The following is a 14,120-nucleotide window of genomic DNA, read 5'->3' as shown; positions in this document are numbered from 1 at the left end:
AGGCTGGCCTCAGCAGTGAAGCAATGTAGGCAGAATTCATGTAATAGCAAAGTCCACTCTCACAACCACCATATCAGACTACACAGAGAAGCAATTGAAATCCACAAGCATGTGGACAATTTCAACAGAAAGGAGGAAACCATGAAAATGAACAAAATCTGACTACCAGTATTAAAAAAAACCTCTAAAATTACAACAGCACAACAACAGAGAGGAAACAGACATCTAATCACCTCTCAACAAAAGTTTGCTCCAGGTACTGTCAGGCCATTATATGCTAATCAAGGTAGTCAGTTGAAACATTCACACCTAGCTCCAGCAGACAAGAGTCCTTTGTCCCACCCTGGTCATTCCACAGATATATAAACCCCCTTTCCCTAGTTCCAACAGACCTCACTACCTCTGGGGATGCCTGCCATAGATGCAGGCGAAACGTCAGGAGAGAATGCCTTTAGAACATGGCCATATAGCCTAAAAAAACCTACAACAACCCAGTGATTCCGGCCATGAAAGCCTTCGACAATACAATAGCAAAGTCCTTTGAGTGATAAGTGGAATAGAATTGCATTTCCAAAGTCTTTATGACAATGGATATGCCCAAGCACTGTGGACTCCCCAATGCTAGACTTAGGCTTTCCTTTCACTACATTTTCAAAGAAGGGGCAACATTCAGGAAAATCACAGAGGATAGAAGAAATCTCTGGCTCCCAATGCTGCCACCCTCTCCCCCATGCTATTCAAGAAAATAAGTGGTGAGGCATCGAACATGAAAGTTGTGCTTAGTGTCCTGTGGCAGGGAATGAGACACACTGGATGCTGTCCAGGTACTTTGTGCTGTAGACAAACTTTTGGCGCCTCTGGGAGGCCACATCAAAACACCAAGGTTAGATGCTGGAGTCATCACGATGGCCCAGCAGTTCCCGAGGTTGCAGGAGAAACAATGCTATTTGTGTGAGACATGTTTGCTTGACACTTACCTTGCCTCAACTCATCCTACCACATAATTATGTCCCCATTTTGGGTCTTTATTCCCTTTGCAAAGGATTACAAATAAGAGAACCCACTGGCCTATGTGGGTCAGTGGGAAATGTCATAGGATGAGCTGAAAACAATGTTCTGCCTGTGATGTAGGAGAAGATGTCAATCGCCACTACCACTGCTCCTATACAGACAGTCACCAAGTTACAAACAAGACAGATTTTGTAGATTTGTTCTTAAGTTGAATTTGGATGTACGTTGGAACAGGTACATTTTAAAGTGTAACACGATAGATAGATAGATAGATAGATAGATAGATAGATAGATAGACAGACAGACAGATAGCTTTGAATAGCACAGGGTTAACAACCCTGTGGTCTTTGTTTTGCTGTTTGTGCCCCTTTTCAGAAGATTTCACCTCACTTTCTGTCCCCGTGATAACTGGATTTTGAAAAAATTGGCTTGTTGTGGAAACAAGGATTGGTGATAAAGCTTCAGTGGATATACCTTTCCCCCCATGATAATTATTTCAGGAGTGAATTTCCCTTCCTAGGGGTAGATTTCTCTCGCTTCCTATCATCTCACCTCCTCTTAACTATAGTTGTTTGTAACTCTGGGACTGGCTGTACTAGATACCATCCCAGCAAAACTCAGTGGTGAACTTCACTTCAAATACAATGACAAGAATCATTTATTGCACTTGGGAGAATACTATCAGCATAAAACAATAGTTACTCCCCCTGCCCCATATCAGATAGCCTTACAAGCACTGCTTTAGAAAATGCAGCGTATATTGTATTGTCGAAGGCTTTCATGGCCGGAATCACTCAGTTCTTGTGGGTTTTTTCGGGCTATATGGCCATGTTCTAGAGGCATTTCTCCTGACGTTTCGCCTGCATCTATGGCAGGCATCCTCAGAGGGTGAGGTCTGGAGCTGGGAAAAAAAGGGGGTTTATATATCTGTGGAAAGACCAGGGTGAGACAAAAGGCTACTGTAAGCTGGGCTGGGTGTGAATCTTTTCAATTGACCACCTTGATTAGCATACAATGGGCTGACTGTGCCTGGAGCAAACTCTTAATGAAAGGTGATTAGATGTCCCTGCCTGTTTTTCTCTCTGTTGTTTTAATTTTAGAATTTTTTAAAACTGGTAGCCAAATTTTGTTCATTTTCATGGTTTCTTCCTTTCTGTTGAAATTGTCCACATGTTTGTGGATTTCAATGGCTTCTCTGTGTAGCCTGACATGGTGGTTGTGAGAGTGGTCCAGCATTTTTGTGTTCTCAAATAGAATGCTGTGTCCAGGTTGGTTCATCAGGTGCTCTGCTATGGCTGATTTCTCTGGTTGGAGTAGTCTGCAGTGCCTTTCATGTTCCTTGATGCGTGTCTGGGCGCTGCGTTTGGTGGTCCCTATGTAGACTTGTCCACAGCTGCATGGTACACGGTAGACTCCTGCAGAGGTGAGAGGATCCCTCTTGTCCTTTGCTGAACGTAGCATTTGTTGAATTTTCTTGGTGGGTTTGTAGATTGTTTGTATGTTGTGTTTCCTCATCAGCTTCCCTATGCGGTCAGTGGTTCCCTTGATGTATGGCAGGAACACTTTTCCTCTGGGTGGATCTTCATCTTTATTCTTGTGGCTTGTTCTTGGTCTTGCAGCTCTTCTGATGTCTGAGGTGGAGTATCCATTGGCCTGTAGAGCCCAGTTGAGGTGGTTCAGTTCACCTTGGAGGAGGTGGGGTTCACAGATTCTTTTTGCACGGTCTGCCAAGGCTTTGATGGTGCTTCTTTTTTGACTTGGGTGATGGTTGGAGTTTTTATGTAGATATCCTCTCACCTCTGCAGGAGTCTACCGTGTACCATGCAGCTGTGGACAAGTCTACATAGGGACCACCAAACGCAGCGCCCAGACACGCATCAAGGAACATGAAAGGCACTGCAGACTACTCCAACCAGAGAAATCAGCCATAGCAGAGCACCTGATGAACCAACCTGGACACAGCATTCTATTTGAGAACACAAAAATGCTGGACCACTCTCACAACCACCATGTCAGGCTACACAGAGAAGCCATTGAAATCCACAAACATGTGGACAATTTCAACAGAAAGGAAGAAACCATGAAAATGAACAAAATTTGGCTACCAGTTTTAAAAAATTCTAAAATTAAAACAACAGAGAGAAAAACAGGCAGGGACATCTAATCACCTTTCATTAAGAGTTTGCTCCAGGCACAGTCAGCCCATTGTATGCTAATCAAGGTGGTCAATTGAAAAGATTCACACCCAGCCCAGCTTACAGTAGCCTTTTGTCTCACCCTGGTCTTTCCACAGATATATAAACCCCCTTTTTTTCCCAGCTCCAGACCTCACCCTCTGAGGATGCCTGCCATAGATGCAGGCGAAACGTCAGGAGAAATGCCTCTAGAACATGGCCATATAGCCCGAAAAAACCCACAAGAACTGAGCAGCGTATATTATTATAACACCACCATTCAGGAATTGCAGAGTTATGCTTCTGCCTTCCTTTATAATTGGATGGACCAAATAGTGCATGATTGATAGCTGTTTTTGCCTGAAATGCACACATGTCCATGTTTAGAGAACAGGAAATGATGCAGTCAAGCAAAGCCATATCCTCCTGACCAGACAAGTGGGGAAATATAGATGTCCATTTCTTATTAGCCAGAAGGGACATGAGATGTTGCTAGCCAGTAGAGTTATGCCATTGTTCTAGTATCAGCCATTGTGCTTCCTATGCAAAAGAGGCTGGCACCCATATGCCTTTTCTTTCTTTTCGCTTTTCTGTAAGCCAGAAATAAACCTTACCCTTGACTGAAGAAACATCTGGTCATTTTTGCCTATTCTTTACCTTTCTGAAGCTGTTCATCTCCGGCTTGAGTGTGACGGTATACACAACATGGAATCATAGAATTGGAGGAGACCTCATGGACCATCCAGTCCAACCCAATTCTGCCAAGAAGCAGGAAAATTGCATTCAAAGTACTTCCGACAGATGGCCATCCAGCCTCTGTTTAAAAGCCTCCAAAGAAGGAGCCTCCACCACACTCCAGGGCAGAGAGTTCCACTGCTGAAGAGCTCTCACAATTAGGAAGTTCTTCCTAATGTTCAGGTAGAATCTCTTCTGCAGGCTAAACATGCCCAGCTCCTTAAGTCACTTCTCTTAGGGCTTGTTCAACCTCCACCATACTGACTATCTCCATTCCCCATCATTTCTGCCTGAAGCATCTGCTTCACCTTGCTGGAGGGTAAGACTCATCCTTCACGTTATCATTTTATTCACATTTTTTCCAAAGCATCAAGACCCACATCCAGCGTACTCCAGTTACTCAAATCTTCTGGCTCAGTGAGGTAGCACTAGTAATCTTAACACAACATGTAAATACACAAAATGGAATCTCTCCAAGGCCATGAGAAGCACAGGTGCTGCTCTAGGTCTGTTGGACTTTGCAAATGGCACCAGCACTGTGTTGTCTTATGCTGCATCATTCCTGATTCATATAGCAGAGCCTACCTCAGTACCACAGCTGCAATCTCCAACAAATCGATGTGGTGAATCCACCAGAGCTTTAATTGTAGCTTACAATAATCTTCCACCACCACAACAATGCCAGTCAGTTAACTGATATAGCCACAATTAAAACACACGGTATTCTTGAAAAGTCCAGTCCCAAACCAGCCACAAAGGTCCATTAATTTCTTCCTCTTTCTCCATTTGCCCACACCAGTTTGGCAAAACAGAAGATATGACAGAGGCTTTGACTTTTGGCTCCTAAACAACCTTTGTAGCTTTTGGCCTCTACAGGGGAAATGATGATGACTCCCAAGCAAAATAATAATAATAATAATAATAATAATAATAATAATAATAATAATACACCTGCGTAGTGATGTCAACAGACTTTACCTGCCCAGAAAATCAGGAGGCAGGGGGCTTCTGCAAGTGAAATAAATGATAGAAGAAGAGAAACATGCACTGGCAGATTATGTGAAAGGCAGTCAAGAATCAACATTCAGGGAAGTTAATAGTAGTAAACAGATTCAAGTGCAAAAGACAAAGAGTGAATACCATAAAAACACAATCCAGAGCAGAAGAGAAAACTGGCAAAAGAAGGGTCTCCATGGACAGTTCCTGGGAAAAATTGAGAGCCAAATTGACAAAGATTTTTCTTTGTCAATTTTTTGTTTTTACATGGCTGTGGCTCACAAATGACACTTTGAAAAGGGAGACAAAGGGCCTGATTCTGGCAGCTCAAGAACAAGCCATTAGAACCAATGCCATCAAAGCCAGAATTGAAAAGTTAACAACAGATCCCAAATGTAGACCCTGCAAGGAAGCAGATGAACACATCCTCAGCTGCTGCAAGAAGATCGCACAGATAGACTACAAGCAGAAGCATAACATGATTGCTCAGATGATTAATTGGAACTTGTGCCACAAATACCATCTGCCTGCAACAAAGAATTGGTGGGATCACAAATTGGAAAAAGTTACAGAGAATGAACACGTCAAGATACTCTGGGACTTCCCTATTCAGACAGACAGAGTTTTGGAGCACAATACTCCTGACCTCACGATCGTGTTAAAAAGCAAAGTATGGATTGTCGATGTTGCAATCCCAGGCAGAGTGTCTGCTGTGGACTCACCTTGCTGTGTTCCAAATAATAATAATAATTTATTTCTATTCCACCCTATCTCATCGTTGAGCCTGGACCCCCAGGTTTCAGCGGTGACCAGGGGAGCATTTGCACAGCTCAGGCTCGTGCGCCAGCTGCGCCCGTATCTCGGGAAGTGTGACTTGGCCACGGTGGTACACGCTCTTGTCACATCCCGCCTGGACTACTGCAACGCTCTCTACGTGGGGCTGCCCTTGAAGACGGCCCGGAAGCTTCAGCTGGTTCAGCGCGCGGCAGCCATGTTACTAACTGGAGCGGGTGGCAGGGAGCACACAACGCCCTTGTTGTCCCAGCTCCACTGGCTGCCGATTTGCTACCGGACCCAATTCAAGGTGCTGGTTTTGGCCTACAAAGCCCTAAACGGTTCCGGCCCAAAATACCTTTCCGACCGCATCTTGGCCTACGAGCCCACGAGGACCTTGAGATCGTCTGGGGAGGCCCTTCTCTCGATCCCGCCTGCCTCACAGGCACGGCTGGTGGGGACGAGGGAGAGGGCCTTCTCGGTGGTGGCCCCCCGGCTGTGGAACACTCTCCCTGCACACATCAGACAGGCGCCTTCCCTCATGTCCTTTCGAAAAAGCCTTAAGACATGGCTGTTCGAGAGGGCATTTAATTAAGTGCTAAACAATACGGTAATGAGAACTGGAATGGAACAAGGAATATGAGACTGGCTATGATTCCACTAAGAGACGAAGTGGATTTTTAGTGTAGTCTGTAATTGTTGTATAGTTTATATGTTGTTGAAACTGGCTTTTTTGTAATTGTCTTTTATGTGTACTGTACACCGCCATGAGTCGCCCTTATGGGCTGAGAATGGCGGTTAATAAGTGCATCAAATAAATAAATAAATAAATAAATATCTCCCTGAAGGGTCTCAGGGAAGATTCCAGCATACACAAACACAAAGGCAAACAGGGGTGGTGGTCATCTCCATTTCTAAGCCAAAGAACCTGCATTGTCCATAGACATCTCCAAGGTCATGTGGCTGGTATGACTGCATGGAGCACTGCCGTTACCTTCCCACCGAAGTGGTACCTATTGATCTACTCACATTTGCATGTTTTCGAACTGCTAAGGTGCTAGAAGCTGGGGCTAACAGTGGGAGCTCACCCCATCCCGTGGATTCGAACAACCAATCTTTATGTCTGCAAGTTCAGCAGCTCAGCAGTTTAATCCATTGTGCTGTCACGGCCCCTAATAACCATGAAAGCCTTTGACAATACACTGAACATCTCTACAAGGGAGAAATTGTCCCAAGACCTGTCCGTGAAAGCCTTCAACAACTGAAATCAACATTGTTAATTGGAAGTGAACATTATCTGCCTTTTAACTTTAGATTTTTCATCCTGCACACAAAGGTCTTATTTGGGCCAGATTCACTGTGTGCTCCTTCCCGCTCTTGCCCTGTGAACAGGATATTGTTGTTGTTTGTTTGTTTGTTTGTTTGTTTATACCCCAGTTTTTCTCTCCACAAAGGAGACTCAAAGTGGCTTACGTTAAAAGTATTTCAATATAATACAACTCTGTTTTCCCACGTGTTCTAGTCCAACATTCAAACCCCTGCACCACAATGGCTCTTGGGGTGGATATAGCTGAGTGAAAGTGCTGATGCCATGTGCACATCATTGTATAACAAAACTACATAACAAAACTGCCAAAATCAAATCTGTAGAGCAATCACCTGGAATTTTCTGTACACTCATCCACTTCAGTTTCTAAGACAGAAAATGTCAATTAGACATTAGAAAGTGCTGAAATTGTTTGTGCTACTCAGAAATGGAACAAATTGTCTCAGAAGACTAAGCACTCTCTTTTGTTAGTGGTTTCTAAGCAAAGGCTGGATGGGCAATTATTTAGAAAGCCAAAGTTAGATTTCCCGCATCAGTAAAGAACAGGACAACATGCCCTCTGTGGTTCCAATTATTAGATGACATGACCCTGTATGGAAATCATCACCTTCTGGCAGGGAGAGTCCTGATCAATCTGATGTTATCCAACTTTTTCTATTGCTATAATGTTGCAATTTCTCTCTCTTTCTCTTATGTTCCTTCTTTATTTTCAGATGTAATGGCTGGAAACCAAATTCAAAGTGTAAAAATAACTTGGATCCACTGGGTTGTTGTGAGTTTTCCATGCTGTATGGCCATGTTTTAGAAGCATTCTCTCCTGACGTTTCACCTGCATCTATGGCAGGCATCCTCAAAGGTTGTGAGGTCCTCACAACCTCTGAGGATGCCTGCCATAGATGCAGGTGAAAGGTCAGGAGAGAATGCTTCTGGAAAATGGCCATACAGCATGGAAAACTCACAACAACCCAGTGATTCTGGCCATGAAAGTCTTCAACAATACCTTGCATTCAGTTTAATTCAGCAGTTGAGAAGATAAGTAAAATCTTGCCCTTTCCAGTAGACTCAAGTAAAAGCCAACTGTTGAATCCTCGCCTAGTTTGTCTGTTGTTCCCTATTTATATATTTTGCCATCTTGATAGCATGGTGATGTTGCTTGGCCACATGTGTCATCTGTAAAAAATTGGAGGGCAAAACAACTGGTTCCAGAATGTGTGGTGGCATCAGCCTTCTTATCCTGCCAAGTGGAATGGAGAAAGTCCTCCATACATGCATTACCTTTCACCACTGAGCTGAGGTCCTTTCAACAGGCTCCAGAACAACCCCCTGGTGACCCATAGCTTGGAGACAATGCTGAGGGAGAAAATGGAGTCCCTTGGTTGGATTATTTCAGCAATCTCACATCATCCCCCATCTGCCGCCTTCCAAGGTCTGCCAGGCAATGCTTTTAATTGAGCTTTCACATTTGAGGGACTTTATTTGAGGAGGGGAAAAAGAAAATAAGTATGTGGAATGAGCAGGGGGGAATGTAGCTTCAGCCCTCCTTCCTTGGCCTCCTGGCTCCAGCCTGCGAACAAAGCCCCCATTTACTGCCTGAATATCACACTTATGTTTAAGGTATTTCCACCAGAAAGACAGAAAAGAGGGGGGGAAATCCCAAACCTTTTTCCATGACCGAATTAGCTCACGTTTTTTTATGACTAGCAAGCTGAGGCCTGTCTTGCAGACGGCAAGGCAGGAAAGTCTGAGCAAGCCTTGTCACACCTCCCCCCAACCTCGCACCCCGAGTCTTGGGAGCGGAGGGGAAATTTCAGCATCGGCATCTGGTTTACCAGACCCTCACTGCACCCCACCCCAGTTCAAGCTAAGCCAGATTGTATAGGGAGACAGGCAGGCAAGAAAACAACTCTGAAAGAGAATGGGGTGGGATGATCAACAATGCAGGAACGACTTGAAAGAATGGGGCATGGAAAACACAGGGCAAGAATGGGAAGGAGCGCACAGTGAATCTGGCCCAAATAAGACCTTTGTGTGCAACTGAACCCTAGACACAGTGTCTATCTGTGGGCACATCTACTATGTACGCTAGCATTCCCAGCAAACGTTTCAGAAACCCTCAAGTCTGCCCTATTTTGGATGATGGAGCTCCATGGTCTGTCGTTTCTTCACTTCCCGTGCCAAAAGAGTCAGCATACCTGCCAATATTTCACAGATAGCAACCAGGACATAAGTGACCAAGCAACGCCAATGTGTGGACAACAATGAAAATGGCAGTAGAGGCTACAACGGTTTGCTTTCACCTGAGTCTTCTGATAAGGACAAGATTTTCCCTAACTTCTCTCCCTGACTCCTTGGTTAACTATGTTCAAAGTACTTTTGCAATTCAAACTCCATTTGTTCCAAGCGAAGTAAACTGACAACAAAAGGTGAAAGAAAGAGGAAGAGTAAAAAAAAATTGGGGAATTTTGAAAGCAGCCAAAAGCTGAGGAGTAATTGGACAGTCACTGCCAAATTGGGATAGTTGGAGTGTATGATTCAGTGGTATGTAAAACCACCAATAATGCTTTCCAGTACCAATAAAAAGGTAAAGGTTTTCCCCTGACATTAAGTCTAGTTGTCTCTGACTCTGGGGGGTGGTGCTCAGCTCTATTTCTAAGCCGGAGAGCCGGTGTTGTCTGTAGACGCCTCCTGGGTCATGTGGTCAGCATGCGGACTGCCAGGAGCTCCGTTACCTTCCTGTGAAGCGGTACCTATTAATATACTCAAATTTGCATGTTTCCAAACTGCTAGATTGGCAAAGGCGGGCCCTAACAGCAGGAGCTCAACCTGCTCCTTGGATTTGAACTGCCAACCTTTCGGTCAGCAAGTTCAGCAGCTCAGCAGGTTAACCCACTGCACCACCGGGGGCTCCATCCAATACCAATACTGTCCAGTTTACATAACCAGACTCCCCCCCCCCCTTAAACTTTTATGAAAAACAGCTGCCAGGGGAGGGGGGACATTTAGTTTCTGAACATAACATTGGAGGGTATTTTAAAGCTCTTCTCCTTCTTGCTATTGCTTTCTTAAAATCATCTACGCCATGTAGTATTTGCCTAGTTAGAAATATATATATGTCCATTAAGGTTCTAGACAACTTCATATCCACATTATCTTTTCTCATGTGGAAAAGAGGCTCTCTGCAGCAATAGTTCCACCTAAGAACTATCTGTAAGGTGCTCCTCAGAAACACAGATCAAATTCCCACCTTCTGCGAATGCTACTGGGGAAAATTACTCATTTCATGCATTTTTGTGTGTGTCAGGAGAGACTTGAGAAACTACAAGTCACTTCTAGTGTGAGAGAATTGGTCATCTGCAGGGATGTTGCTCAGGGGATGTTTTATCATCCTGTGAGAAACTTCTTTCATGTCCCCGCATGGGAAGCTGGAGCTGACAGATGGGAGCTCACCCTGTTCCTGAACTCTTCTTTTGTCCTTTAAGGGTACTTATACCCATGAACTGTCAATGAAGATCCGCATAATTAAAGCAATGGTATTCCCCATAGTCATCTACGGATGTGAGAGCTGGACCATAGGGAAGGCTGAGCAAAGGAAGATAGATGCTTTTGAACTGTGGTGCTAGAGGAAAGTTCTGAGAGAAGATCCAACTAGTCCATACTTCAGGAAATAAAGCCCGACTGCTCACTGGAGGGAAGGATATCAGAGGTGAAATACTTTGGCCACATCATGAGAAGAAAGGAAAGCTTAGAGAAGACAATTATGCTGCGGAAAATGGAAGGAAAAAGGAAGAGGAGTCGACCAAGGGCAATGTGGATGGATGGCATCCTTGAAGTGACTGGCTTGACCTTGAAGGAGTTGGGGGTGGTGACGGCCGATAGGGAGCTCTGGCATGGGCTGGTCCATGAGATCACGAAGAGTTGGAAATGACTGAACGAATGAACAACAACATACCTATGAAACTGGGCAAAAGTCGTAGAAACACAGAAGCCCAGGGCAGTCCATCTTTTGATAAAATAAATCATGAACTACAACTCCCACCATCACTTGGTGATCATGGCCATGCTGACTGGTTGCTTTGAGAGCTGTAGTCCCTAAAAAAACTTTTCCCAAAATCTTGCCAGCTCATCTTTCACAGCAGGCGTGGGCCCAGGCAGCCAAGCAAAGAGGCTGGTGTGGCAAGTTCCAGCCTCACATCGGGGTCAAACAAGGGATTTCACAGGGCGTGTAGGGCCAACAGGGATGTGTGTGGGTGAGCGCTATTCCCTCTCCCTTGGGCTTATGTCCAAGAGAAGGCACGGAAACAGGAGATGCCAGTCCAGTGGCTTTGGAAGCCAGGAGGGTGGTGTCTGACGCCTCAGGGGAAGCGAGGTTGTTTTGCCGATGATTCCCAAGTCAAGATTTGCATGGCACCGGTTCACAGAGTTGGCTAGCTCTCCAAGCCTCATGCCCGCACTTCCCAGAAATGTTACTCTGGCAAAGGGAACTCCACATTATCCAGCCTGTCCCCAATGCCCCCTCCTTCCTCGCTCCATCTTGGAATGCTTTGCCCGTCCACCCTCCTAAACCGCACCATCCGTGCTGCAGCCTCCTGTTTGGCTGGATTCAAACCAGAAATGTCAAAGCCAACACCCAGCTCCAAATCCTCACTTTTTCAAACAACTGACAATGCTGCATTCACACCATCCTGTCGAGAGGTGTTGTGCTTACAGGCCCTAGGGGTGTTGTGGAAAGAAGAGGTGACTCTGGGCTGGGACGCCACGGGGAAGTGAGAGTTGGCGTGGGAACCAGGCAGTCCTGCGTGGACGTGGGCGGCAAGGGGTGGGGCCGCAGCTGGATTGTAAAACAACCCTGCCTGCATTGAGCTAGGGCAGGAGGAATTAACCAAAATACTTGGGGAGGGGGGAGGAACACTCGGCATGTTTTTGAGAGGCACACAGTGCAGCAGTGCACATCTCCACGCACACGTATCACAGGGCAACAGCTAACTTCACTGAAACTCTGTATAGACTCAGTGTTATCCTATATACTCATGTATAAGTCTAGACATTTTAGTAAAAAAAAAAAAAGCAACCCAAAAACCTGGGCCGACTTATCCATGAGTCAATGTGCAGAATGACACTATATCAGGCATGGGCAACGTTGGCCCTTTGGCCCTTCAGATGTTTTGGACTTCAACTCCCAAAATTACTCACAGCCAGTAGGTTGTTAGGAATTGTGGGAGTTGAAGTCCAAAACACCTGGAGGGCCAAAATTTGCCCATGTCTGCACTATACCTTAACGCTTGCTACCAAATGTAAGGCATCCTTAGTCCCCCTTCAGGGATTGAGAAGGAAAGGGATAGAAATACTGGAAATAAATAAATAAATAAATAAATAAATAAATAAATAAATAATGCTGCACTGGCAGATTATGTGAAAGGCAGTCAGGAACCAACATTCAGGGAAGTCAAAAGTAGTAAACTGCTTCAAGTGCAAAAGACAAAGAGTGAATACTGTAAAAACACAATCCAGAGCAGAAGAGAAAACTGGTGAAAGAAGGCTCTCCATGGACAGTTCCTGTGAAAAACTGAGAGCCAAATTGACAAAAAAAAAAAACAAAACAAAAAAAAACATGGCTGTGGCTCACAAATGGAACTTTGAAAAAGGAGACAGAGGGCCTGATTCTGGCAGCCCAAGAACAAGCCATTCAAACCAATGCCATCAAAGCCAGAATTGAAAAGTCGACGACAGATCCTAAATGTAGACTCCACAAGGAAGCAGATGAAACAATAGATCACATCCTCAGCTGCTGCAAGAAGATCGCGCAGAAAGACTACAAGCAGAGGCATAACACTGTTGCTCAGAAGATTCATTGGAACTTGTGCCACAAATACCATCTGCCTGCGACAAAGAACTGGTGGGATCACAAGCCGGAAAAAGTTACAGAAAATGAAGATGTCAAGCTACTCTGGGACTTCCGGATACAGACAGATAGAACTTTGGAGCATAATACTCCTGACCTCATGATTGTGTTAAAAAACAAAGTATGGATTGTCGATGTTGCAGTCCCAGGTGACAGCAGGACTCTGGCACAAACCTGTAAAGGTGGTCCCAGTGGTGATCGGCACACTGGGTTTAGTGCCTAAAGACCTTGGCCTGCACTTAAACACAATCAGTACTGACAAGATTACTATCTGGCAGCTGCAAAAGGCCAACTTACTGGAATCTGCATGCATTATTCGCCGATACATCACACAGTCCTAGACATTTGGGAAGTGTCCAATGTGATCCAATACAACAGCCAGCAGAGTGTCTGCTGTGGACTCATCTTATGGTGTTTCAAATAATAATAATAATAATCATAATCATCATAATCATAATCATAATGCTTCTCAAACAAAATAGAACCGTCCTCTTCTCTGAGTAGTGTTGGAAAAGGCAAGAGCTTAGTCCACCCCTAAAAGATGCATGACCCCCTTTCTCTCTCTACCATGGTGCCATCTCTGGCCTTTTAAAACATCTGAGTGGGAAAATAGCAGTGGTGGCAAGGGGGAGCTGGCCTCCTGAAGTAGCACTGGTGCTTTCCCCTCTTTGCAGAATGATACTTGACTTATCGATGTGTCATATAAAAATGTATAATTATGGCCTCAAAACCCGCTGTTGACTTGTACACAGTGATCTTCTTCATACATCATGCCATCTTTCGATATGCAGTTATTCGTAAAGAGGTAAATGGGCATTTGGTCATGAACAAAGGTAATTTCAAATAGGAAAGCTAAATCTCAAGGCCTTCAGTTTTCAAGGGTTATCTCAGAGCCCTCAGTGGCACAATGGGATAAGCCCTTGTGCCGGCAGGACTGCTGACCAACAGGTCAGTGGTTCGAATCTGGGGAAAGCAGGTTGAGCTCCCTCTGTCAGCTCCAGGTCCCCATGAGGGGACATGAGAGAAGCCTCCAACAAGAATAGTAAAACATCAAACATCGGGTTGTCCTCTGAGCAACATCCTTGCAGTCGGCCAATTCTCTCACACCAGAAGTGACTTGAAGATTCTCATGGAAAAAAGGTTATCTCTGAGCAGGAGACAAATATTATCCAGTTTTTTGGGGGAAGCGCGGGGCTTCTCCAGG

General features: G+C 44.9%; 1 protein-coding gene across 2 annotated transcripts in view; it reads right to left on the bottom strand.

Moving 5' to 3' along the window:
- Positions 1-14,120, bottom strand: part of RARG (retinoic acid receptor gamma) — a 179,415-nt gene that overhangs the window by 137,069 nt on the left and 28,226 nt on the right. The gene's annotated exons all lie outside the window — the stretch shown is intronic.

Source organism: Anolis sagrei, chromosome 2 (genome assembly GCF_037176765.1).
Source record: "Anolis sagrei isolate rAnoSag1 chromosome 2, rAnoSag1.mat, whole genome shotgun sequence".
In the NCBI taxonomy this organism is placed as follows: domain Eukaryota; kingdom Metazoa; phylum Chordata; class Lepidosauria; order Squamata; family Dactyloidae; genus Anolis; species Anolis sagrei.
The sequence above is the reverse complement of the archived record's forward strand: the minus strand, read 5'-3'. Positions and strand labels throughout refer to the sequence as shown.